The 27,560-nt window shown below is 35.2% G+C and overlaps 1 protein-coding gene and 1 non-coding gene across 2 annotated transcripts in view; one reads left to right on the forward strand and one right to left on the reverse strand.

Moving 5' to 3' along the window:
- Nucleotides 1–27,560, forward strand: part of LOC149500996 (uncharacterized) — a 59,709-nt gene that overhangs the window by 18,952 nt on the left and 13,197 nt on the right. The window lies entirely within an intron of this gene.
- Nucleotides 10,536–10,639, reverse strand: LOC149500997 (U6 spliceosomal RNA). Its single transcript, XR_016324639.1, has one exon. It is a non-coding gene; the product is annotated as a U6 spliceosomal RNA (small nuclear RNA).

The following is a 27,560-nucleotide window of genomic DNA, read 5'->3' on the forward strand; positions in this document are numbered from 1 at the left end:
TGTTGAAACTTGTGTTGCCTTGTTGAATCGATACAGAAATGAAGGAATATTGGATCGAATTGTCACATGTGATGAAAAGTGGATTATTTACGGTAACCATAAGCAAAAAATGCAATGGCTGATCCAAGTCAAACGCCGCAATACTGTCCTAAAGCAAAGCTTACCAATAAAAAGGTAATGGTAACTGTTTGGTAGTCTCAGCCCGGTGTTATTCACTATAGCTTTCTCCGATCTGGTCAAGCAATAACGGCAGATGTCTACTGTGCTGAACTCAGAACAATGATAGCAAAACTTGTAGTGAAACGGCCCCGACTCATGAATCGATCTTCACCATTATTGCTCCAGAATAACGCGAGACCTCACACAGCACGGGAAACCGTTTTAAATCTACAAGAACTGCAATTAGAAACAATTCGTCACCCTCCATATTCGCCAGACCTTGCTCCAACGGACTACCATTGTTGGACATTTTCTACAATTTTCTATTTTTTTTTTAATTGTGCGTAAGAAATATATATTGAAGCATTAAAAAAACATGACACACACACATATACTTAGTCAGGCCATAAATACTGTTACAATTAAAAATAAAGAAAATATTACATTTGAATTTGGAATCTGTTATTTTTATATGATTGCTCATTGAGTTTTCTTATTTTGGCGCCAATACATTTTACAATATTTTGCGATATTAAAATGGAGTGGGGTGATAAAGAGAACCGAATCGCTGTGATTGCATTACACAAAGTAGGTATGGAGCCAAATACAATTTTTAAAACTCTCCATACACTTGGTATTAGTAAAATGTTTGTGTACCGGGCTATTAATAGGTGCAATGAGATTTCCTTTGTTTGTGACAGAAAAGATCTGGCCGTCCACGTAGTGTTCGTACGAAAAAGGTGGTCAAAGCAGTAAGGGAAAGAATTCGAAGAAATCCTGTCCGAAAGCAAAAGATTTTATCTCAGGAGATGAAGATAGCACCTAGAACCTAGAACCATGTCGCGTATTTTAAAAGATGACTTGCAGCCTATAAGAGACGTACTGGTTATTTCTTAACTGATAATTTAAAAGAGAATAGGGTGGTAAAACCGAAACAACGTCTGAAGCGGTACGCAAAGGGAGGTCATAGAAAAAATTTGTTTTCTGATGAGAAATTTTTACAATTGAGCAACATTTTAACAAGCCAAATGACCGTATTTATGCTCAAAGCTCTAAGGAAGCTTCCCAATTAGTCGACAGAGTGCAACGTGGGCACTATCCGACTTCAGTAATGGTTTGGTGGGGTATTAGCTATGAAGCAGTGACTGAGCCACACTTTTGTGAAAAATGTATCAAAACATCGGCAGAAGTGCATCAAGATACCATTCTTGAGAAGGTAGTGAAGCCCCTTAACAACACCATGTTCAATAATCAAAATGGTCCTTCCAGCAAGACTCGGCGCCAGGTCATAAAGCTCGGTCTACGCAGTCTTGGTTGGAAACGAACGTTTCGGACTTCATCAGAGCTGAAGACTGGCCGTCGTCTAGTCCCGTTCTTAATCCGCTGGATTATGATTTATGGTCAGTTTTAGAGAGTACGGCTTGCTCTAAACACCATGATAATTTGGAGTCCCTAAAACAATCCGTACGATTGGCAGTGAACATTTTTCCCATGGAAAGAGTGCGTGCTTCTCTTGATAACTGGCCTCAACGTTTAAAGGACTGTATTGCAGCCAATGGAGACCACTTCGAATAAGCTTTTTATACTTTAAATTGTTTTATATTTATGTATTAAACTAACACACTGTAAAAGTAATAAATGTTATTTGCAATAGAAATTTTTGTTTTTTTCTTTGTCTCAGTATTTATGGCAAGACTAGGTATATACTCTTTTGTTTATTGTTAAAGTCTGTGGTCAAATTAAGAGTAAATTAATTTTGTTTGGGTCTTGGGCGGGAACGCGAGGAGTGAAGTTGTGTGATTTGTTCTATTTAGTGTTTCTTCAGGTTTAAATGTATAATAACGGTGGCTTATTACAGTTTATTATTTGTGAAAGGGGGGAAAATAAAACAAAGCCGCTGAATGTAACTTCTCGGGATCCTCCAAAAAGTCCACTGAAAAAGTCTTAATAATTGACCACCATTTTATTGAGATTATCTTTCATCCCATATCGTCTCATCTCAATTTGTTTCATATTACCATTTTTCATATTTAAAATATATATAAAAGAATAGGCTGTATGGTTTGGCTTTGCCTTTTCAGTTGGAAAAATAAAACTACTACTTAATTTTGTTTGTTTTTATTATAATATTATTTATGTTTAGGGTAGCCTTGGCGAAATCTGTGATTATATAAGTACAAGTCTTTAAAAATAGAACCTTATTAATGTTGAAACTTATAATTCAAATTAAGAATTGTAGTCGAATTTCGACTACTGGGCGACCGCTAGTAATGTAGGTACCTACCTATATAAACACATGCAGGTTCATACTTCCTTTCTCATCTGCTGCCTTTTACCGACTAAATCCTACCAACAAAAATGTTACGAAATTGTCATAATACTAAATTTTAAAGTGTATATTAATACATCTTATTGAAACTGTTAATTTGTATCTATTAGATTGATGCAACTGATAGTTAATTACATAATAATAACTCTGCGATTGATTACAGAGCTATTGCATAAATAACTCACAGTTACCAGTTTCATTGCAACCGCAATTATTCAATATGATGCTATTGTTGTGCTCTATCTTCGTTGAAAGTATTATTGTTAAAATTCTTGAAATATTTTGAAAAACGTTTAACGTTAAACTGTTTAAAAGTTTTTCAAAATATATAATTATGACAATTTCCTAAAATTTCATTATGTTTCTATCATTATGTTTTTTAATCTTAAATTTTTAAAATAGGCCTATATCCATAGACTTAAGTAATACTAGCGGATTTTAATAAGATAGACATGAAAAACGGTATTTTAGGTAAACAAAATTTCTAATGAAAAAAATTATAATCTGATAATGTAAATAAATTTCTATATAGCGGCGTAAACAACGTCTATTCCTTAGTTTTGTTGAGTTTCTCGCCGGATCTTCTCAGTGGGTCGCGTTTCCGATCCGGTGGTAGATTCTGCGAAGCACTGCTCTTGCTAGGGTCAGTGTTAGCAACTCTCCGGTTTGAGCCCCGTGAGCTCACCTACACACGTTAGGGTGAAGCTGAAATAGCCTCTCAAGGCTATCAGCATAGGTAGGAAAAAAAAAAAAAAAAAAAACCCCTAGTGCCACAAGGGGGTCTATTCCTCTTAACTTCTGATGTCACACGTGGGTATAAATGCGAAGATAACTATACAAAACCTACTATTGATGTTAGTAACTCATCTTTGTATTATATTATGGAATATGTTTAAAAACATAGTAGGTACATTTTACTAGATATCTATCAACTGATTTAAAAATTAAATCTCTTAATTACCACTATTATTTCAGAAAAGTATCTTCTTTATTATTATTATTATTATTGTGGTATCGCCTATTCCTACGACGTGTCAACAACACGTAGTCAATGCTCTCAACGCGGACGTTCTTCGTACATTTTTCAATCTTCATTCCTTTCAATACTGTTTTAATCGGACTCAGTACAAAAACGACTGGCTGTCGACAATATAGTACGTGATCGCAATGAATAGAACTGGCTCACGTAGTCGCGGCATTGAGTAGTTGCTGGACTATGTATTTGTACGCTGGAATACTTCAAAGCGGTGCAAGTGTGAAGGCGCAGCAAATGCACAAAAAATATAGGCAAATAAGACGCTGTGAGTTAAGATTAAATAAGATGAAGTTAAAAATTGAGTCAGAACAAGGATTTTTATATTCTACTAGCTGACCCGGCAGACTTCTTAGTGCCTCAATCGATAAATAAAAGACCTAAACTTTTGTATAAAATAAACTTAAGACAAACAAAAGGACGGGGGACACATCAAAGGGGAAACAAAATTGTTATTTTTATTTAATTCCGTATTTATCTACCTTTTAAACCTTCTCTGGACTTCCACAAATAATTCAAGACCAAAATTAGTCAAATCAGTCCAGCCGTTCTCGAGCTTTAGCGAGACTAACGAACAGCAATTCATTTTTATATATAGATAGATAAATATTGGTTTGTAACAAAAAAAAGCAATTTACTTATTAAGACTATCATAATTTTATATTTGACACAAAATTCAACTGTATAGAACCATTTAAAAAAATATGATTGGGACATAGAGTCAAGTAGAGTCAAGTCGTTCTTTGACGATTTTATACATTTAATTTAATAGCGATATAAAAGAAATTTTGTATTTACCTATGTTTCAAACAAATGTATTATAAACATTAATTACATTAGTACAAAATTTTTATCATTGTATTATACATTATTATTACGTATATTAAATTAGTTTTTAGTAAAATCGATTTGAACAGCTTTAACTCAACTTATCGCTGTTTTAAAAAACTGTTCAATCGTTTAAAATAAAATAATTGAATGATAAAATAAAACTAACTAATCTTGAATATTGAAAACGAGCATCTTGCCTTGACATAAGCGCTTTTCGGACGCTTAGCGGGAATTTTTACTTCTGCCATCGCAGCTACATATAATATATGTTCCAATGCTATATTTCAATTATTAGAAAACATTTATATTCGAAAGGTTTATCTTTATATATATATATATATTTTATTCCGTGCGTGTGTTTGTTACTGAACTCCTAAACGACTGAACCCATTTTAATGAAATTTTCTGTGTACCTTCAGGTGGATTCGAGAATGGTTTAGATTTACAGATCAGTCCGGCAGATGGCGCTGCAGTCGGTATCTAGGTTATTTATCTTTCCTAGAAATAATTTATATGGCAAAACAACGTTTGCCGGGTCAACTAGTTAAGAAGTAAATTTGTATCGATACTGAAATCGATTAGTCGGCATCCTGACTAATCGATTTTACTACAAAACTTTACATGCTTAAACTAATTTAAAACTATGTGGAACAAAGATTGTTTTTCAAAACAATTCTTATAATTTAAATAGTAATTATTGAGAAAGTGCGTCTACGATTAAAACGCACGATTCACTTTCTATGTTAACCGTCAAAAGAAAATAGTAGAAACGAATGTAAGTATTAATTTAATTATCAACGGCTAGTCACGCAAACGTATATATAAACCTTACTAAAAACCGGAATCAGTAGTTCAGAATGTTTAATATTTAATAGCGGTTTCGAATGTTTCTGTATTCAACATTCTAATAAAGTACTTACTGTGCACATATTATATGTATTCATTAACGAGTACTTATATTTAATTTTTAATTTTTTTGAGTGCACGTGTGTCTGTTTTAATATATTCATGGATATTCATGAAAATTGTACTGCCTAAAATAATTAACCTAATGCTTTCTACCACTAAACTTCACCGCTCACTCTATTTTTTAATTTCTTTGGATTTTTTAAAGATGTCTCATATATTTCGTGGGAGATATCTGTAAGAAATATCCATTATTTTTAAAGCAGAACTCCGTGGCCAGACTCGCACCTAAGGCTCTGGTCTTGACCGCATCAAGTGGTGCGAATGTGTCTGGGGTCAAATTCTCGGTACCTACCTAAAAAATTTCGTAATCAAATATGTACCTAACGACATGTCTTCTCGAACGATTCAACGGAGAAAAAATATTATCGTATAATAAAAGCAAGCCTCAACAACTTATGAATTGCGTAATTATCTCCATATTGCGAATCCGTGTCGGTAGGCATAAAATCTTCGTGCACAACAACAGCTGCTGTTACGATAAAAACAACGGTCTTGTCTCTTGTTTCATGGAGGGTGGCTGTAACCAGCTAATTAGCCAGGCCAACCAGGGTAGTCGGAGTTCATTTGCCAAATAATCTATACTTAATATCATAAATCTGAAGAGTTTGTTTGTTTGAACGTGCTAATCTCAGAAACTACTGGTTCTATTTGAAAAATCATTTCAGTGTTAGATAGCTCATTTATCGAGGAAGGCTAAAGGTTAAAGGAAACATAAGGTAAGGCTAAAGGTAACATCACGCTAAGACCAATACAAGCGGAGCACCAATAAAGAATGTTTCAAAATCGGGCTATGCCAAAGTAACTATTCCACGCGGACGAAGTCGCAGGCAAAAGCTAGTAACTATTAAAATTATAGCAGCTTTCCTTTTTCACTTCGAATTAGGCGTTTAAACGTGAATTGAAATAAATGACGAATCTCTGACTAATCTTCTTTAAGCTTTAAGCACATATGCCAAAAAAAAAAGGTTTTATTACAACTTTATAAAATTTACTATCAAGAAGTGAAACTGATGCTACTACCTAATATGTTGATTTTAACGTTATAAAATCGTTTGTGTTACGCAAACCACCTGAATTCTAGTATCCCTACTTAACACAGAATTACGTAAACACCCGACTTTTGATATGTGCAATTAAATTTGAAGCGTATCCGCCGACCGTTTAATTAGTGTATTCAACAAACGATTTATTCAGTAGATGCGAATGATAATTTTGGGCCTTAATTACATTTTATTAGGAGAGGAAATGGTTAATTATGAAATCGGAACACGAGCAGGTACTGCAGTTTGTTTGAATGGGAATCAACTTTCAAGACCTTTCTGAGGGATCTTCTATGAAATCATAAGATCAGGCCTAGAGGTCGTTCAACTGTCCAGAGCAAAGACAGAAATAACAGTTCTCATGAGCTATGACACTTCATTTAGATTTACGTATACAATGAAATTCGACTGAAAATTGTTTTCCTCAAATTTGTGTTCCCCGAAGAAATGAGTCCCAATTAAACAGCTTTGGATACAGTCCTTTTATTACGACACTATTAATTTGCGCCCTGGATGAATACAAATGTGTTTTTGTTCATGGTACCGCTACCACTCAAAGCTATAGTTCAAATACGTGTTACAATAAGCCGGTGTTATGTGGCGATTCAGTAAAAACACACCGGTACCTACGACCTTCCGAGCGTAACGAGCAACTCAAGGTTACACAGTTAATGCCGGGAGATGACGCGACTGAGATGCCTCATGGATTATTTATCACTTCTATTGATACTTTTTATACACATACAGCAATGTGATACCTAATTTGAACGAAGCTTAGATATAAACTTATAGACAAAACAATCTACATTTTACCTTTAAGGAGCATGATAACTTATTTCCATTGCGGGAGTATTCCTTTTTTTGTGTTATCGCCATCTAAGGCGTTCGATTTATAGGACATATTGTGAGTTGATTATAAACAGCGTTTTATATCTGGATCATGATTTTATCAGGCAATATGGTCGGAAAAATTTGATTGCCTACGAACAGAGCAGTCTGCTACGGAATGCAGTTCAATTAATTTGACAAATTTCATCAAATATCTACAATTTCGATAGGATTTCGATAGCGTCAACGCCTTCCTGGATATAGAACAAATTCAGACGATTCTCGTAGTATATTACATTATAAGCCTGCATTGTCAGGTACCACTGTCCTGCCAATTTCTGGCACGAAGCAGTAACGTGTTCTGGTTGGAGGGTGGGGCCGTTGTACTATAAGCAACTACTATGTTGAACTAAGACTTAAAATTCATGTGTCAAGGTGAGTGGTAGCATGTACATTGTTGATATCCTTGGGTTCCGGTAACTTAATACCAGATGGATTGTGAGATCGTTCACCCGTCTGAGTAAATAAAAATAGAACTGTGGAACAGCCGTTATACTGTACAATACAATTGAGACTTCAAACAATTGACTAACTAAAGCATTCAGATGGATTACCATCAACTATCCTACAGTTCCTGGCAAACACCTAAAACTAGATGTGCTGTGAATTCATTCACCTATCATAGCAATAAACAAGAAAAGGCTTAGCAGCTCCTCGCGAGATTTAACTACACTCCCAGTTACATACATAATTTACGATAGGTTTTGACTTGTAAATTTTTCGATGTATTTTACTGCTATTAAGCCGTCTTTTATTTACATCCGTAACTCACTCTCAGGTAATTTGATTACTAATTGTAAGAGAGATAGCGAATATCTTATTTCTCTGTCTGTTTCAAATTTACTCGACTTAATCTTACATAGTACAGATTAATACTCGTTCATCGAAACATAATCGATTTTCCTCTGCGCCCGTAATGAATAAAATTAACCGTGGCCTTATCGATTTTGAGGCATGCAATCGACCTCGAGCTTACATGAATAACAATGCATATTTGAGCCTTACTCCATTTCAATACGCGAAACGATTTTTAATCAATATTCTATGTCATTCATTATTAATTAATTAAAAAAATATTGAGGCACAATTATCAAACAATTTTTAAAATATCGGCATAATAGATAAGAAGCGTAGCTGTGGGAAGCTGCTTGGTTGTGCCCCTGGCATTTCTTCCTTCCAAAAGTGACAATAATCATTTACCGTCAGCGGCGGGTACTAAGCTCGTCTGGTAGCGTCAACAAAAAATTCTAAGATTTTGGTTTCTGTTACACATATTGTTATAATTATTTAAGAGGCTCTTACCAAAATATTCACATTTTAATAAGTTCTGATATCCCATCTACACATGACCACGGTGCGATATATCGGGAACTAATTAAATTTGAAAATCGTTGTAAAATCCCGGTAAATCCCGGTAGTCTGTGTAATCTATAAAGCCGCGAAAGCTTAAAACAATATGGTTTCTTATTTTGTTAACTGTTTACTTTTATTATCAGCATTCCGCACTCGGTGAGTTATATCTTATTGTGTAAACAAGCCTATCATATTACCAAACAAATTGTTTTGAGTGGTCATAAAATAAGGTATTGTTAAAGAGATTTCTGTCTATTCACATACAGCACAATGGATACACGACAGGTCTGCGTTTGTTTGTAAACAATGAATTGCAGCCAATAAACACGGAATGCATTCGTAGTGAACAGTTACAACAAGAAGTCTTTTATATAACTTAATCTCGATGTTTTAACAACTTGGAACGACCTATTTTATGTTAAACGGTATCTTCAGCGTATATCTATTTAAGATTCTCTTAGATCTTGTATCAGTAAAACATTATAAGCTATATCGGCGTGTGTGTGTGTGTGGACCGATTTCCATGAAATCTTCAAGAACCCTTCAGGCTGGCTTAGCGGGACGATCTTGTGAAGTATGGTAAAGATCGGATCAAACTCAAATGAAAAATCGGCCAGTAAAGCGGACCGGGTTTTACTTGTTTTACATAATATCAAGGGTTGAAAAGCTATTTGGCTTAAGCGACATTTTTGCATCTTTACGGGAGGAGAGCCATTCAAAGTAAAAAATTTGGAAAAAATATCACAATAAAAAAACTTCATCAGCTATTTGGATCGGGTAAACTTAATTGAGTGTCAATTAAAAACATCGAATTGTTGATACTAATCTATACAGATAAACAAAATTAGAGTGTCTATTTCTAGTATTGAAATAACCGCTTTTTACTACATGCATATATGAATATATATACGGTACATACACCAAAATAACATTTTTTACAATTTTTGTCTGTCTGTCTGTCTGTTGGTTCCGACTAATCCCTGAAGCGACTGGACCGATTTTGACGGGACTTTCACTGATAGGTAGCTGATGATATAAGGAGTAACTTAGGCTACTTTTTTAGACTAGATTCGCCCCGCGGCGTCACCCGCAGTTATTGTCGTGCCGCGCGCAACATGGCGGGACTCGCCTATCTATACTAATATTATAAAGAGGAAAGATTTGTTTGTTTGTTTGTTTCGAATAGGCTCCGAAACTACTGGACCGATTTGAAAAATTGTTTTTCCATTAGAAGCCGACATTGTCCCTGATGAACATAGGCTACTTTTTTTATTAATTTTTTTATTTTTAATTTTTTGTTTCATGTGTGTTTTAATGTTTCCGAAGCGAAGCGAGGGCGGGTCGCTAGTCAATAATAAAATTTAATGTTTCCGAAGCGAAGTGAGTGCGGGTCACTAGTACCAAATAAAACACACCTTTAATTACAAAGATAAATGTCGCGTATTAAGCGAAATATCGCTTAACCCAAACAGCCTTTCACCCCTGCATATGAAGACTTCCTTTGCAATTTTGTCGTCGGGTCCTTACGGGATACGGAATGGGCCTCGGTGGGGACCCTCTCTGCCCGGACTTGGTCCCCCTGCCTTCTTGGCAAGGGTGATGTTGACGCTGACAGAACGATGATTATGACTTTGATAAGCGACGATTGAAAAGTATGTTTATTGAGATGAGTGATGATGATCATGATGAATGAGCATAGTTGTATGTTTTTTTTTATTGCTTAGATGGGTGGACGAGCTCACAGCCCATCTGGTGTTAAGTGGTTACTGGATCCCATAGACATCTGCAACGTAAATACCGCTAAAGGTCTCAATAAGTCACGACGGCTGCTCCACCCTTCAAACCGAAACGTATTACTGCTTCACAGCAGAAATAGGCAGGGTGGTGGTTACTACCCGTGCGGACTCACAAGAGCTCCTACCACCAGTAAATCAAAAATGTGGAACGCTTCACGACTTTTCGAGTCATCCTTGTGAAGGCGCATTGTTAATATTCTCTGTGTGATTCCAATTTTAGTATAGTAGTCTGGTAATAGTAGTAATCTAGTAATTTGTTTTAAATTTAATTTATGAAACTCATTTTAAATGATAGGATCTTGTATGTTTAACTCCACGAGTCTTTTGAATTTTCGCTACCAGCGAAAAAATTTAGATTACATCTATTGTTTTCAATACGAATACATAAAACAGATACAAAAGTTTTTAGTTGTCATTTAAAGGCTAGAGGCTCTCCTTTAGGCAGCCTAAGGGGCTATTCCAGCTACGCTGTGACTGGTAGGTGAGCTCACGGGGCTCAACCTGAAAGAATGTGATAACACTGACCCTGGCATTAGCAGCAGAATCTATCTGAATCAGAATGGCGGCTACATATCCGATCCTGTAGACCGAATGGTAAACGGTCGACGTCGCCCAAAACACGTCATTACGGATCCTCCCGATCCATTAACGGTGCTTTTAGGTACCACAAGCACCGGTCACCGTCCTCGTCGAACCCGTCGCTTGCGACGAAGGGCTCGACGAGCGAATTAACCCATAGACACAGCCCACTGAGTTTCTCGCCGGATCTTCTGAGTGGGTCGCGTTTCCGATCCGGTGGTAGATTCTGCGAAGCACTGCTCTTGCCAGGGTCAGTGTTAGCATCACTCCGGTTTGAGCTCCGTGAGCTCACCTACTATTTAAGGTTACGCTGACATAGCCTCTCAAGGCTGTCAGCTTAGGTAGGAAAAAAAAGAATAGCGAACCACTGAGAAGATCTGGCGAGAAACACTTGAAGACTGTGTCTATGGGAATGTCAAATCAACTTTCAGTTCTATTAAATATTCGACCGAGGGCACTTATATTCTACTCACGTTGAAAACACTTCGTGAAATAATCCGGCCAATTACCAACAAAACTTCGGTTATGTTTCGTAATTCCACGGAATGTGAACATGATTTATTTTATGTTCAGATAAGGTATGTAGCACACTAAATTACTTCTAATAACTTAAATTATAGTAGGTAAAATAGTATTAGTATTATTAACAATTGCAATATAAGACTATTTATAAACAGAACATTAAAAAAATTGTTGATGAAAAGATATGAATTTGTATGGAAAATCATGGTTAATTTATGATGCTCTAAAATAAATAGCATATAAATAAATAAATATTTATAATTATAAATATTTATGTGTGTTGTTAATTTACTTTTTTATTAGTTTTTATAATTTTTTGATTGCCTGTACTACATGACAAATGATTATTGCTTTTGATTACAGTAAGCTCATTTCCAAACTATAGAAAATCACATCTCTTTTTATTGAATCTATGATGCTAAAATAATTCAAAACACACAAAATTCAATTTATAATAAGACTTCGAACTCGTGTCTTGTGGTTAGTAACGTTTGTTTCAATGGGCCTCGATAACAAATTACACTAACAACAATATACACATACCAAGAATTCAGAAAGCAAAACAGGTCGGTTTTAAAAATAATAGAAATAGCACAACGTAATAATAACGCATGATTCGAGTTTTATGTTTTCTTGTGTGCAGCGTACGTAAGACCGGCTTCGCGAAAAGTGTTTGCGAGAGAAAAATTCGTATTTCGTAAGTTGAAACCTGGTTGTTTTCATAATGACGCACGTGTCACGGTTGACTGCCCCTTGATATTTTGGAAGCCGTAGCTGTAATTGATGTTGTGTAAATTTACCAATCCAGCTGTCTTCGCAAATGGCAAATAATCAACAAATTTTATTTAATTAGGTACGTGTTTTGTTTGTCATACAAAAATCACTCTTAGATCGTTTTTATAATTGATTATTTTGTGAGATATTAAAATTCATCTAATAATGAACTATAGAACTGAGATGTTCTTTTAAAGCACCTAGGTCGCATTTTATATTAAATACCAACGAGGAAACATCCGGCGAAATAAGCACTAAAAATGAACTCCTTGGCTTAGGCACGCGGTTTTCAGTATTTACCGAAATTCATAAAATTTCGAGAATAACTGTGCTGAGTCCTTGGAACTTATAGGTATCTCAGGATGGGTGGCGCATTTGCGTTGTGGATGTCTATGGGCTCCAGTAGCATCTTAACATCGGGCGGGCCGTGAGCTCGTCCATCCAGCTAAACAATAAATAAAAAAAAATTGTACATAACAATAATAATACTCACTAATAATACACAGACTATTTAGTGCGTCGTGAAATTAAGAAAACGTAATTTTCATTTTGTTACCTTTAGTTTTTATGTAATTTATTGTTAGTAATTTACCTATTTCTAATTTACCTAATTCATATTCAGTATCATTGTTTTATATAAAATTAACTAATAAGGCCAGAGAAAATCGCGGCAACTTTATTTATTTATAAGCCTTGACGGACAGAAAATCTCTGACACCTATGGCGACTCATACAATATCTAAGAGTTACCTGGCGAATCAATTTCTTTTCGTACAGCTCGGTACAACGCGGACAATCATATAATCAGCACTCAATCTCGTGAACACGACATATTTCTATTAAGCCCCAAATTTCTAACTTACATTAATCTTACAAACAATATAAACCACAATACAGGAAACTTCATGAGTAATAATGCACGCAAACGGTAATTTCCTGCCCACAAATAGAATGGTAACATGACATTCTGTTGTGGAGTGGAAGTGAATCAAACACGAGGTGATTGATAATACCCGTTCTGTCTGTGATAATTTAGTTTATTGTCGACGGGAGGGCTCGACAGACGTGCCACACTATAAAAAGTCCCAAAAAATTAATTTTAAAATTACCTTTAAAAAAATGTAAGGATCCACTCAAATCCTAAAACTTTATTTAAAATCACAATCAATTTCCATCTTTAAACTACGTACGGGTGTTGCGTTCGAATTTATGTGACTATGATAGCATACTTATCGTAATATATATAGTTGTTCTCAAAGCCAATCACAAATCACAGCCAATCACAAAATGTGGACTCGTTAGGAATTTTAAACAGCTTAAGCTTTGCTTTAATAAAATCTTATCTAATATATAAAATTCTCGTGTCACAACGTTAGTTACCATACTCCTCTGAAACGGTTTGATCGATTTTTATGAAATTTTATATGCATGTTCAGTAGGTCTGAGAATCGGCTACTATCTATTTTTCATACCCCTAAGCTATAAGCCTTGTCCACCCCTAACATTAATTTTAATTTTTTGGACAATTTTTTTTTTGGCATTGTGTGGTTGAATGGGGTTTTGTTATTTTTATATTCCCTCATAGTTCACAGTGCTACATGCTTCTTTCACTCATTTACCACATCCTTGCACACAATGACTTAGTTTTGTTTTTCTACACTAGAAATACCCTAGAAATCTTATATATGGCAAAACAACGTTTGCCGGGTCAGCTATTAAATTATAAATACATGATTGTTCTCTTCGAAGCCCTGCAGCGACGTTTAACATCGCAGCTTGACCTTGGCTCAGTCTCACGTACGTCCCAAGGGTTTTATTATGATACACGTTACGGCTAGAATTGTTGATGAAGAGATAACATTGTGGTGTAGTAATTGCTTGTAACTGTTTCGATGTACCGTCTCCGTGATTTAAGATTCTTGGTTCATAATCTGCTAAACGTATGTATAGAGATAGATATTAGATAAACAAATATGAACATGATAGACCAATACAATTTAGGTCATAAGTATTCGTGCAATTACTGGTACCGGTATTCGTTGGTAATAATGCTAACACTTCGATTTCTCGATTTGGGTTGCGGAATTGGCTTTGTTGTCTTTGGCCCCAGAAACTACTTGATCTCAAGTTGGGATTAAGCTCTCCTCCACTTTTCTGCCCTTTTTTGTCATGTATTAAAGTAGCCCTACTAATAAGTGAACGTCGATATCCACAAGTATCATTAGCGCCTGCCAATAAACTGTCAATTGGAAAACTAACACTTTCAACCCCGTTTACAAATTGTTTCGCCTTTGTTGTAGACCGCATTGTTACATTGTTCCCGTCCCTAAGACAATTCAATTCTATTGCAATTGCAACATAATATATTATCGGCGTAAACATTGTTAACCTCATTATTCTGCCGAGAAAATACGAAAACCTTTATTGGTATTAATTATCTATTTGGGTGGTAAATTTCGATATAACAATAACAATTACTGTATTCTCTTTTGACTAATGATTTTGATTTATCATATTAGTTGTTTATTCTTCGAACAATTTAGAGGAGGAATTAAAACTGGTTGCCAGAAATAAATATTTTTTATTTTATTACATTTATTTTATTTTCAGCTTGATTCCATAAGTCTTCTTACTTATCGATGACTTTTTTATTTCGGATGGTTTTATCTTAAGTCTAGTCTCTCAAAATTCCATCGTGTTCTTGATCGTATCGGGCTTATAATATTTATTTTGTCTTAAAGTCTTTTTGTTTGTCTAACTGTACATGAGCTTTGATGTGGTGTAGCATAGCTTATCACATTTAAACTGTTCCATATTATTCAACATTGTTTTACGATAGAAACATTTCGGCAAACGCACGATAACATTTCATTATTCGGAAAATGTACAGCAAATCTCGCACGTGTAGCTTCGCCCCTCGGGACATAAACACACTTAACGGTATTTCTATTAGGCGTTCCGTTAACTTCGCATATTCGCTGTGCCACTTCGATATACATAAACAAAACTTATCAATAGGGTTTCGATTTAATCTCTTTCAGGATTAAAATCGATTAAGAAATCAACTATTGATGTTTTATTAGTTGTATGGATTGCTAAAAGGAAATTATGTGCTTATAAAGTGATTGGTGCCTTGCATCTAATAACAAATTTCTTTTTATTGCTTTCTATATTAACAAAATAAATTAAAAATTAAAATTTAAGGAGAGGGAAATTCAATGCTTGGGCAGACTCGGCTGAATTAATGTCCCATTTTTCTCAGGAAAGTGACTCTTTAAAGAGTCGCTTCTAGACTTATTTATAATTAGGATTTAAAATAAAAATATTGGAATGCTGAAAATTTAAAGAATTATCACATAATCTTGCATTTAATCCTTCTGAATTTCAAATATAAAAAACATTCAACAGTACTTCAAACGTGTCGTCTACATTGGAATGTGGAGGAGTGGCTCGTAATGCATCACAATATACAAAAACCAGTAGCACAACTTTGCTTGATGTACCAGAACCTTCAGTCAAGCGTATTTACAAAATTAAGGTATTGTAGACATTCATATATTTATGTATTCTAATCAGTTTTATGCATTAGCTTAGAAACAAATATGCGAGGGGTATTGGAAATAATCAATACTCTTTTGACACACTAGTATTACTATATTTTCCATTTTGGATTTCTGAAGTCCTGTTGTTTCGCCAGAAATAAATTGTAATATAAACATATTATTTGCCTAATGTAATATTTTTGCTTTTGTATTTGTTTACTGATATAAAATTTCTTATTAATATATTTTAGTAGAAAAACTGGTATGAAATAAACACCCAATCCAACGAAATTAGTTCTTATACTCATCATTTTCAATTACTTTTCCCATTTTATAATTACGAAAATATACTAAAGCCATTCAAGTATTTATATAATTAATTACATCCTACGGCGTGTTCGATGTTTTATTATATTGTAGGCAGTGTACGTGTGTGTATCTATTATTTAAATACTCATTTCCAGCTGTTATTCCAATGCAGGTTTCAAACCTCGACGTTGTTTCAAGGTGGCGATGTCAATGGGGTCTGTGAAGATTTCTTTAGTCGAAATAAAGTTCAGAAACAAAATTCAGAGAAAATAATTTAAGTAATAATTTATAGTTCCCTAAATAGTTTTCCAATTGATATTATCTATATACTAAAACCTCTCAATTTACATACATTTATATGTTTTATATTGCTCGCTAATTGCTTTGCGACGAAGTGTTGGGCGAGTAAACTAACTCATGGATACAGCCCACTGAGTTTCTTGCTGGATCTACTTAGTCGGTCGCTTATCAGCTTAGGTAGAAAAAAAATTTTTTAACGCATAGATCACATTTCATCGGCCAACGAAATGTTTATAAATGTTAAAATTCGGGAGCGACTTGTCTGTGTGCCTGGTAACGCTCATGGTCCGTAAGCTTGCTTTCGAAGGAATTATATTTAAAAGTAATGTTCTGCCTAATATTCTTTCAAATAATGCGTTCAAATGTTACATTAGAGACACTACATTTAATTTGACCACGCATTCGATTATTACAACCGTAAAATCTGAAGTATCCATCACATCAGACACAGTTGCGGCAGCAGTTTTTGTCAGTATTTTTCGGCGTGCCACTAACGAGCTGTTTGTTCACGAATAACACAACCGATGTTTCAGTGCACGCAACACAATCAACTTGTATTAGAAGACGCATTAGAAAAACAGCAGGTTTTGCAACCGACGAAATGAGGTTGAATTTCGCAACTCATAGTCTGATTTACCGCTTTTTTTTGACGAGGAAAGCTATACGAGTCAGCAAAGTTGTAACTAGAGCTTATAGATGGTGTTGTGAATTCCGCCGTCTTGAGATTTGAGGTCCAAAACTGATTTAAGAGTGATACCTACTCTTTAAATCGAAATGCATACTTGCTTCTCTCCTACACATTAGACAAATAAAATTATACTTTCAAACTTATCGTATCACTAGTGTACCTCTTAGTGAGCCAATTAACCTGTGGCTTGTCGGTGAAGGATTTTTGAGATATTTGAAATGCCAAGATCAAAGCGCTTTTTTGGTTGAACGTTATAATAAACAGAGAAGTAAAATTTCGTTAAAAATCCAATATTGTATGAAATTCATGTGAAAGTCATGAATTAATTTCAATACATTCTGTTCAACCGGTATTATTTTAAAGTTAGATTCATCATCATCATCATCAACAGCCCACAGTCGTCCACTGCTGGATATAGGCCTCTCCCAATCCACACCACTGAGCCCGGTCTGCGGCTCTCCTCATCCACTGCTTGTCGGCCACCGTGCGGAGGTCATCGCACCACCTAACCAGGGGGCGTCCTACGTTACGTCTTCCGCTGCTACTCATTAGATTGCTACTGAGCAAAATAGTCCTAGTGGCTTAATACTTGTGGGCTTTGCTTAAATCAACACTTTTTTTAAACTTAAATTAAGTAAGTACCTGCAACTATTAAAGCTCAGTTTTCAAAATAATAATTAAGTATATTGAATTTGAATGAAACGAAAGCCTAAGTCTAACTTTTAGTTTAGTTTAAAATTTAACAATCCAGTTGTGTCTGTTTAATGCAGACTTCAATGTTTATACCAATTAAAACTAAAAGTGATTACTTGACCTTCTCGAAGTGAGGCCAAACATACTATTACTTTTCAACAAATTTGAATAAAAATTGAACATAAGATAGTTACAGCATTTTTTAATAGAAATAAAAACAAATTCATGAGTCGAAAATTATTTAATTGACACCATAATAACAGAAAGTTGTTAGATTGAAATGGGAAGTGATTTTAGTGTCGATTGGCATACAAAATTTATTGCGAACCGAACATTTGGTTTATAAAAATTAAATTTTACTGTTAGTATCTACTAAAATTAATGAGAAGAATCGTTTACAAGGAAACAAGGTGGTTTCAAATTCCCGATAATTTTTTTTATTGCCTTTGTAGGCAGACGAGCTTACGGCCCACCTGATGGTGAATGGTTACCGTCGCCCATAGATGTCAGCAATGCCAGGGGTACAGCCAAGCCGCTGCCTATCGCTAAGTACACTCCACAAGCCTCGTTTGAAGAAGGACATGTAATTCCCGAAAACAACGTCCTCTAGTCTTGGTAATCAAGTTATCAAATATTTAATTTTATATTACTATTTTTAGTATTACTCGGAGAATAGCTTGAAGTCGTCGTGGCCTAAAGGATATGACCCCCAGTGTATTCTTATGTAGCGATGCACCGGTATTCGAATGCCGCAGGCGGGTACCAATTTTTCTAATGAAATACGTATTTAACAAATGTTCACGATTGACTTCCATGGTGAAGAAATAACATTGTGTAGTAAAAATCAAACCCCAAAACTTCTAATTTGCGTAATTACTAGTGGAAGGACCTCTTGTGTGTCCGCACAGGTGGGTACCACCACCCTGCCTATTTCTGCCGTGAAGCAGTAATGCGTTTCGGTTTGAAGGGTGGGGCAGCCGTTGTAACTATACTGAGACCTTAGAACTTATATCTCAAGGTGGGTGGCGCATTTCCGCTGTAGATGTCTATGGGCTCCAGTAACCACTTAACACCAGGTGGACTGTGAGCTCGTCCAACCGTCCATTGTATTCATTTAGAGGACCTCGCACTTTAGTTTTAATTTGATCTATTCACCACAATATGTTTAATAGGCATATGCATAATTCCGGATATTATGTGTGTTTTCCCCGGATACTAAAATTATGGATACACACTATAATAGCGAAACATGTGGTAATAACGTTTAATTTGTTACTAAAGCATAGTTCTTTCATCAAATAGTAAACAGATAGATTCTATATTATAAATTCGATGGCTCTATTGATGATAGTGCGTTAATAACTTAGACCATAATACCTAGTCAGGTCATAAATTCTGTCACATGTTTAATGTAAAATAATTGAAACAAGTTTATTCATTATGTAACCATTCATATACCAAAATGAACTTAACAAAACATAGATTCTTATGACACTAAAGTTTATTCAAAATTACCTCCGTGATTTTGAATACAGGCCTTCAATCTGCGCGGCCAGTCGTCTATCGCAGCACGAACGAGGTCCATGTCAATATCGGCGGCTGCCTTAATCAAGGATGTCTTGAGTGACTCCAAATTGGGATGAGGCTTTGAGCACGCCTTTTCCTCCAAGTGTTGCCATATCTTGTAATCTAACGGATTCAAATCTGGACTGGAGGAGGGCCAGTCTTCGTGCCGGATGAAGTCGATTTCACGCGCCGCCAGCCAGTCTTGTGTGCTCTTCGCTCTATGAGCTGGCGCCGAATCTTGTTGGAATACCCAGTGCCTGTTATTGAACATGGTATGAGAAACAGGTTCCACAAGGTTCGTCAGGACTGTATTTTGATACACAACTGCATTCGTTTTTACACCTTTCTCACAAAAATGTACCTCTGTTAAGCCCCAATAAGAAACTCCCAACCATACCATGAGCGAGGATGGAAAATGACCTCGTTGGACACGCGGAATACGGTTGCTCGCTTCTTCACTACTGTGTGCGTACACCTTATCATTTTGTTTGTTGTAGCTCTCTTCTACGGTAAACATTTTTTCATCCGAAAAAAGAATTTCCCGATATTTTTTTCCAGCGTACCGCTTCAACAAAGCGCGGCATCTCTTCAGTCTCAGGTCCATTAGACGAGCATTCAAACGATGTCCTGTTTTTCTTCGATATGCCCGAAGCCCTAAGTCTTCATTTAACACCCTTTTCACCGTGGTTCTGCTTAACCCCATCTGAACGGCCAACAGTTTCTGCTTACGTTTGGGATTTTTTTGAATTCGCGCCTTCACAGATTTTAATCATTGCTGGAGTCCTGACAGACCGAGGGCGACCACTTCTTGACCTGTCATCTACACTAGAGTCTTCATTGTATCGTTTGATGGTACGATAAACGAATCTTTTGGTTATATTCAAATTTTTCAGTATGTTAAAAATTTGAATTAGCGCGTAACCGCAACGATGCAACGCAATAACTGCAACACGGTCTTCTTTAAGCGTCCACTCCATATTTAAAAATATGAGTAAAATTCTAAAAGTATACATTTTTATTTTCAGGAACAATTCGAAATTCGAATTCAATAAACTTTTTTGTGGCCAACATTCTAAAAGAAAAGTTTTTACTGTGTGACAATACTTATGACCTGACTAGTTATATTGTTTTGACAATGTACTTATATCGAGTAATACAGCCTTGTGTCTTACTTGAATGTTTTCATCGACTTTCAGGATGATTGATTGAATGTATTTTAGTTCGAAAGCTAACACAATCGACTACAGATTTAGAATAAACTACCGCAAACTTTCATATTAAAAACATGTAGCTTGCGTTAATGTTTTGCCGCCTAGATTTATATTGAAACCCGAAATAGTACAAAATTGAACTGAATTTTGTACTATTTCGGGTTTCGGGTGACCCGGTTAAATAATTCACAGGTCTAGTTGTTTACAAACATATATTCATATATATATTTTAATATTCGTACAATATTTGTGTCTAAAAGGATTTGTTAAAAACTTTTTTTTGCATTAACGGATGAATGATCTCAGGGCCCACCTGGTGAGCGTGTGGTGGTTATTGAAATCTAAAAGATCACAATGTGAATTATAATATACCTTGATACATAAGATGTAATTTTCTCCACCAGTCAGACGCGCTAATTAATGCACCACAGTCTATATGTCTATTACTGAGTTTGGAAAATTATGAATCAAATAAAAAAACCCTACAATACTGATCTGCTTATCAATATTACTATTAGACTTAAGATAATGTAGTGAATAAGACGAAAGACCCGTGGAACTAATTCAGTACGCGTTCTCATTATGAATGATGATACGATGATGTTACAATAACACGTATAGTGACCACATCTGCATTAACGAGCCCCTTTGCTAATAAATATTGCGTTATTTCAAGCTCTATTTAGACTCTTAATTTAACGGGCTGTTTCGAGTACATTTACAAAAGTTGTTTTTATACTTGCAGTTAATGATGCAATGCGTGACTTAAAACTTCTGTATAAATAATAAGAAAGCTTTACGTACAGATGGGGATATCTGATATGACAGCAATTTGAGAGAACATTTCAGATTAAATACGTAATACCCAATGATATTTTATAAGTAAAAAGAAGCAGATATGTTTCAAGCGCACGTCAAGTGAAGACTCGAAAACAGGCCAATTGGGACGTTTCGTCTTTAGTCGCGTCTAAACAAATGCAATAATAATATAACAAGTGCAATCGTTCCAATTATAGCTATCTTTTTTACTCACGCGCTTATCCCATCTTTTGTACTTTTCATTAATGCTACTTGTCAACATGTGTGTGTACTATATCGGTAGGTATGTAGATATATATGGCGCGATCAGATTTGAAGAGTCAGTTACTGTTATGAAGTTACAGTTATGAAGGTAACATATCTGTTGTATAAAAAATCATTGGTAATACCTAATTGAAAAATTCACTCATTACTATATTTATATAGGTAAAAAATAAATAAGAAAAGCCAAATAAGTAGTACTTATTATACTTCATTTTATGTGCATAAGCTATTTCCTGTGAATTCGAAGTCGTCCACTCCACAGGACAATTACCTCTCGCAGCAAGGTCATTGATCTCTTCTCAGCCGAGGAAAGACGAACGCCAACATTAGTCACGGCGGCACGTGGATGTTTGTTTTACAATTGTATCTATTGTTACTCTAACTATTCGGAAATAAGAACAATTTTCCGAGCGATGCTTACGTTTTAAATGGGATTTTATTATAATAATAAATGGGATTGTAACGTATGTACTAACTAAAATTAATTGAGAAATCCACTGAAGAAATAACCAGATGAAAATGTTTATAATATACATAACTTTAACTTGTTGAAATATTGGCATAATGTAGAAAATAGATTTTCTACATTAATATTAACATGTTTTTCAAACAATTCTGGAAGTACATAAAGAAAGAAAAAAGGTTTTTTTTTAAATAATAAAGTGGCACCAACACCTTAAGCATTGATTTTGCTAATGTCACAGTATACACAAAAATGACAGGAGCTTAGAGAAAAAATTAATAATATGTGCGATATGAAAGTGAACACTGATGTGTCATTCTTGTTTTGAGTTTGAGTGAAAGCTTAATAATGACGTAACATCCGGAAGAGAGCCACTTCATGTATATGGTACATTTAAAAAAAACCCTTTAGTGCAAGTACAAAATAGCCGCAAGTTACATAATAATATGTCACATCGTTCTTAAAAAATAAGTGTTGAAGATTCTTAGCCATAGTCATAGCTATAGCGATTGGGAATAGCGATAGGTACCGTTAATTGGTGTTGATAATTTCCAGAGTTGACAATAAATAACCCATACCATACATGGTCATCAGTCTACAAATAAAACATTGAAGTACCCTATGTTTTTTTCAAAATAACCTATTTTTATTGCTTAGATGGATAGACGAGCTCACGGCCCACCTGATATTACGTGTTTTTTTTCAAAATAACCTATTTTTATTGCTTAGATGGATAGACGAGCTCACGGCCCACCTGATATTACGTGTTTACACGAACCCACAGACGTCTACAACGTAAATGCTGCCAAATTCCTTGAGATATGAGTTACAAGGTCTCAGTTTTTACATGATTAACTTATGTTATAAATGAAAACACAGGTGACGACAGCGAACTATTATAAAATTTCTCTTGTCCTCTACAATCAACAATTACGATTCAATGGCCGTGTCTGTTCGATAAGTAGGCGCGTGTCGAGGTAGCCACAGTAGAAAAACCGCGGTACTTTCGCGACTTTCACTACGACGACGAGCACCTATCGACCTTAACTAATGAGCGGACAAAGGTGTTACGACACTTCATATACTGGACCTATCACTATTGAAATTTACATTCGAGATTCGTTGGTAGTTTTTTTTTATTGCCCGAGCAGGCAGACGAGCATACGGCCCACCGGATGGTAAGTGGTTCGCTCATGGACGTCAGCAATACCAGGGGCAGAGCCAAGCTGCTGCCTACCGAAAGTGCCTACCGGTAGTGAATCAAAGACATCATTGAAGCCGATTTTCTCGAGCCGCAAGATCTGGACTATTCTTGGAATATTTAACTTTATTACAGATTAACGAATCTCAATTCAAAATCGGTTATTTTTTAATTACAGTTACTTTAATAGAACCCTGTATGTTAATATCGCCTCGGGCGCTCAATCTATATTAGAAATGATTTCCACTTTAAGTTCGATGAACTCATCTTCTTAAGTCGTGATTGAGCAGTAATAACCACATATAATGTCAACAGGAATTTTGCTGATGACCATTATAAAAGCGAAGATAATTTTGTAGAGACGAGGTACGGTGAAGAGAATACCGGTATTTTAAAGACTAGAACTACTAGACGGAAGTAGTAGATATTAGGCATATATACTAGTTAATAGTTGGATTGAATATTATCAAAAAAAATTAGGAGTCTCTGTCTGCCTAATCGAAAGTGTCTCCGTTGCTAAACAGACTTGTTTTTTATTGCTTAGTTGGGTGGATGAGCTCACAGCCCGTAGACATCTACAACGTAAATGCCGCCACCCACCTTGAGATATCAGTTCTAAGGTCTCAGTATAGTTACGACGTCTGCCCCACCCTTCAAACCGAAACGCATTACTGCTTCACGGCAGAAATAGACAGGGTGGTGGTACCTACGCCTGCGGACTCACAAGACGTCCTACCACCAGACTATTGCAATGCTAGGAATGCAAGCGCACACATACTAGATGTTACTAGTTCTAATAAATTAAATTGGTCTGAAATACATGAAGTTTTTTACCTTTCAGTGAAAATTAAAAATCTACAAATGTTTGTTAAAAATGAAGTAATATTTATCGTTTTCAACGTTTTTTAAACTGGACGTATCTGTTCTCAAGAACACAATTCTCTTAATCTTATTATACTTGAAGTTTGAACGCGATTTATTTGATTCATTCTTTCTCTTTAATTTCACTTTTGCTGTATTTGCAGTAGCAATTAGCGTGTATAATTATAATTTTACTTTTATTTGGTAATAAACGTTATGGGCTGTTGGCACACCATAGTTGCTTGCAAATTAATTAATGAGATGTTCTGTATGGGCCAGTAAACAGATTAAGTTCTTCGCTTAAATTAGAATATGATGGTTTTAAAATTTAACTGCCGTAAAATGTGTTTATTGTTTTTTTTTCCTTATAGCATAATATTTAAAAATAGATCCTAGATTTAATATTAAGAAATGCTTGATAAAAGTTAATTTGTTCAATGGACATATTTCATTATTTTTTTCATTTTACAAGCAGTGAGCAGTTTTGTTATTTTCGAATAAATTAAATGCACACAAAATATTTTAATTACTTTGTTGGAAGCCTTGAGAAAGAACTTCACTACTAGACTTAGTCTTGGTCTTAATAGCTTTAGTTCGTTAAAATAATAAACAAAAATTAGTTTCGAATGTTATAAGGCATTCACTTCCTGTAATCGTCGTTCATTTAATAAGCTCATACTCTATTACAACAAAGTGAAACGACTAAACAATCAACAGATACTACGCGTGTAGCTGACGCATTGTAATTGCATTCTGTTTGCTATTGAGTAAGATTTTGACAGGCGAACGTCACTTGCCATTACTGACCGGCTTGCATTGCAATATAAACTATGTATATTCAATCCTGTTCTGAATTTTCCGAGGAATATTTTTCTTTTTTTCGGCTGATTTAAAGAAACAGAACGAAAGCTAAATTTTCGTATAAAAAAAAAAGAATACGCGCGTTCACATAATAAAAAATAGTTAAATTAATAACAAATTAATTTGCATAAAACATATTTGGTACATATTAGAATTATTTGGAACGAACACAATTTCTACGAGTTTTATTCGTTTTCATCGGAACAGCGAAATTTACTTTACTGCCTTATCGTCTTCAATGAAACGGCAGCCGAATTAAGCATAAAACTAGTTTTTAGCATAATTATTTTTACATCATAAGAAATCCACAATCGAAAGTGAAGGCAGCTGGCGTATGAATGACAGTAATTTTATGATTTCAATACTGATACGAACAAGTAAGAACTGGAAGTTTATATTTATCAACTAGCGACCCGCCCTCGCTTTGCTTCGGAAACATTAAATTGTATTATTGAATAGTTGAGTCCCGCGATGTTACCCGCGGTTATTATCGTATCGTGGGTGACGCCGGGTGTGTGAAGCTAGTCTAAAAAAAGTAGCCTAAGTTACTCCTTAGATCATCAGCTACCTATCAGAGACCGTTTCCTCAAAATCGGTCCAGCCGTTTCGGAGATTAGCCGGTACAAGCAGACCGGCAGACAGACAAAATTTGTAAAAAATGTTATTTTGGTGTATGTACCGTATATATATTCATATGCATGTAGTAAAAAGCTATTTCAATATAAAGTTATTTCAATATTACAAACAGACACTCCAATTTTATTTATATGTATAGGACCTAAAAATATTGCTTAGAACGAGCTCACGGCCCACCTGGGGTCAAATGGTTAGCGAAGCTCAGCGTGAATGTCGCCACCACCTTTAAACATGAGTTCTAAGTCTCCGTTTTTACAGTACAATGCATTACTGCTTCACGGCCGAAATAAGAAGGCTAGTGGTATCTACCCGTGCGGACTCACAACAGGTCCTACCACCAGTAATTACGTAAATTATAATTTTGCGGATTTGATTTTTGAAGTGAAAACTTCTTTAGAATCGTTGTGATTTCAAACCGGATGCAACGGAAAAAACGACAGGTAAGAGACACAAATACAAAGAATGAGACAGAAATATACATACTATTTAATACAGCGCCATCTGTGAGATTTTTTAATACTAACGTGTGTATGAAAGCTCTTGTAGTGAATTTTAATTTAGGATTATACGTGAAATTAAAATATCAATTCACAGGGGGCGCTACCTTACAATTATTTACTAATGACAAAATTTTACATATACTTAAGACGTTTAGGATAATTGTATTTTAATTTTGGAAGGTTTCACTTCTACCACGTGTGAATTGCACACATTTTGTTTTTTTATTACACGATGTTATTCCTTCACCATGGAAGTCAAACGTGAACATTTGTTGAGTACGTATTTCATTATAAAAATTGGTACCCGCCTGAGATTCGAACACGTCTTATCCTTTAGGCCACGATGACTTAAGACTACACTTAACAATACAGTATTTTCTTCGGTTTTTGCGAGTCTTAAACACGATTGACATTTAAATAACTTTTACGGCTTAATATCGCGTTAATTATATCCGATGTTTACCTTACACGAATACCTTACAGTTTTCGTGGTTACTAACTGACCGATATTTATAATAAACACAGGATTAAAACGCTAAATTTGTTTTAAATTAGTCTCATTACATTCTGTATTCAATAAGTACCTACAGTTAAAAAAAAACTGTTTTACTCTGACTTACCGTGCAATGTGGCTTAATATTTATATATTTTTTATATTTTTATACTTTTACTAACAATCACGCCATGTTAACTGGTCCCGTGATAAGTTCGTAAAGAACTTGTGTTACAGGTACGAGATAACGGATATAAATGTAAGATTTTTATTATAAACATACATATATTTAATATACATCCATAACCCTGGAAAAGACATTTATATTTATCATACAAATATCTTCCCTTGGCGGGATTCGAACCCGCGACCCCCTTGTGTAGTGACCATGTCACTTACCACTACACCAGACGGCCGTTAATATATTGAAGTGATAAATATTCATAGTATAATTGGGCAACGGTAATCGTATAACGAAACGGTTCACAACACTCAAACAGCGGGCCTATTGCACGTGTCTAATAATGGTTGTGCCTATACCTAATTTGTATGCTCACCGAGTTCCGGTGTGTTGAGAAATTGGGTTAATTGTGTTATTAACAGCAAAAGCGTAAGGTATTGATCAAGGTTTTTCTAGGGCTAATACCTCCATATTAACCTTTAAGATGACGGTAATTCTCAAAAAATATCATACGATCCTAAATACTTTAATATATTATAGGGTATAGCCGTACTCGCCCGCTTCGCTGCGCATTTAAAATTAACATTATTATTTATTGTCATTATTATTAGGGAGTCCAACACTCATATAAATATTATATCCATTAAGTACGTGTATTTTCTACATGGATACCAAGTTTCAAGTCAATCGGATGCATGG

The sequence above is a fragment of the Bombyx mandarina genome, chromosome 18, assembly GCF_030267445.1.
Source record: "Bombyx mandarina strain Sakado chromosome 18, ASM3026744v2".
NCBI lineage: Eukaryota > Metazoa > Arthropoda > Insecta > Lepidoptera > Bombycidae > Bombyx > Bombyx mandarina.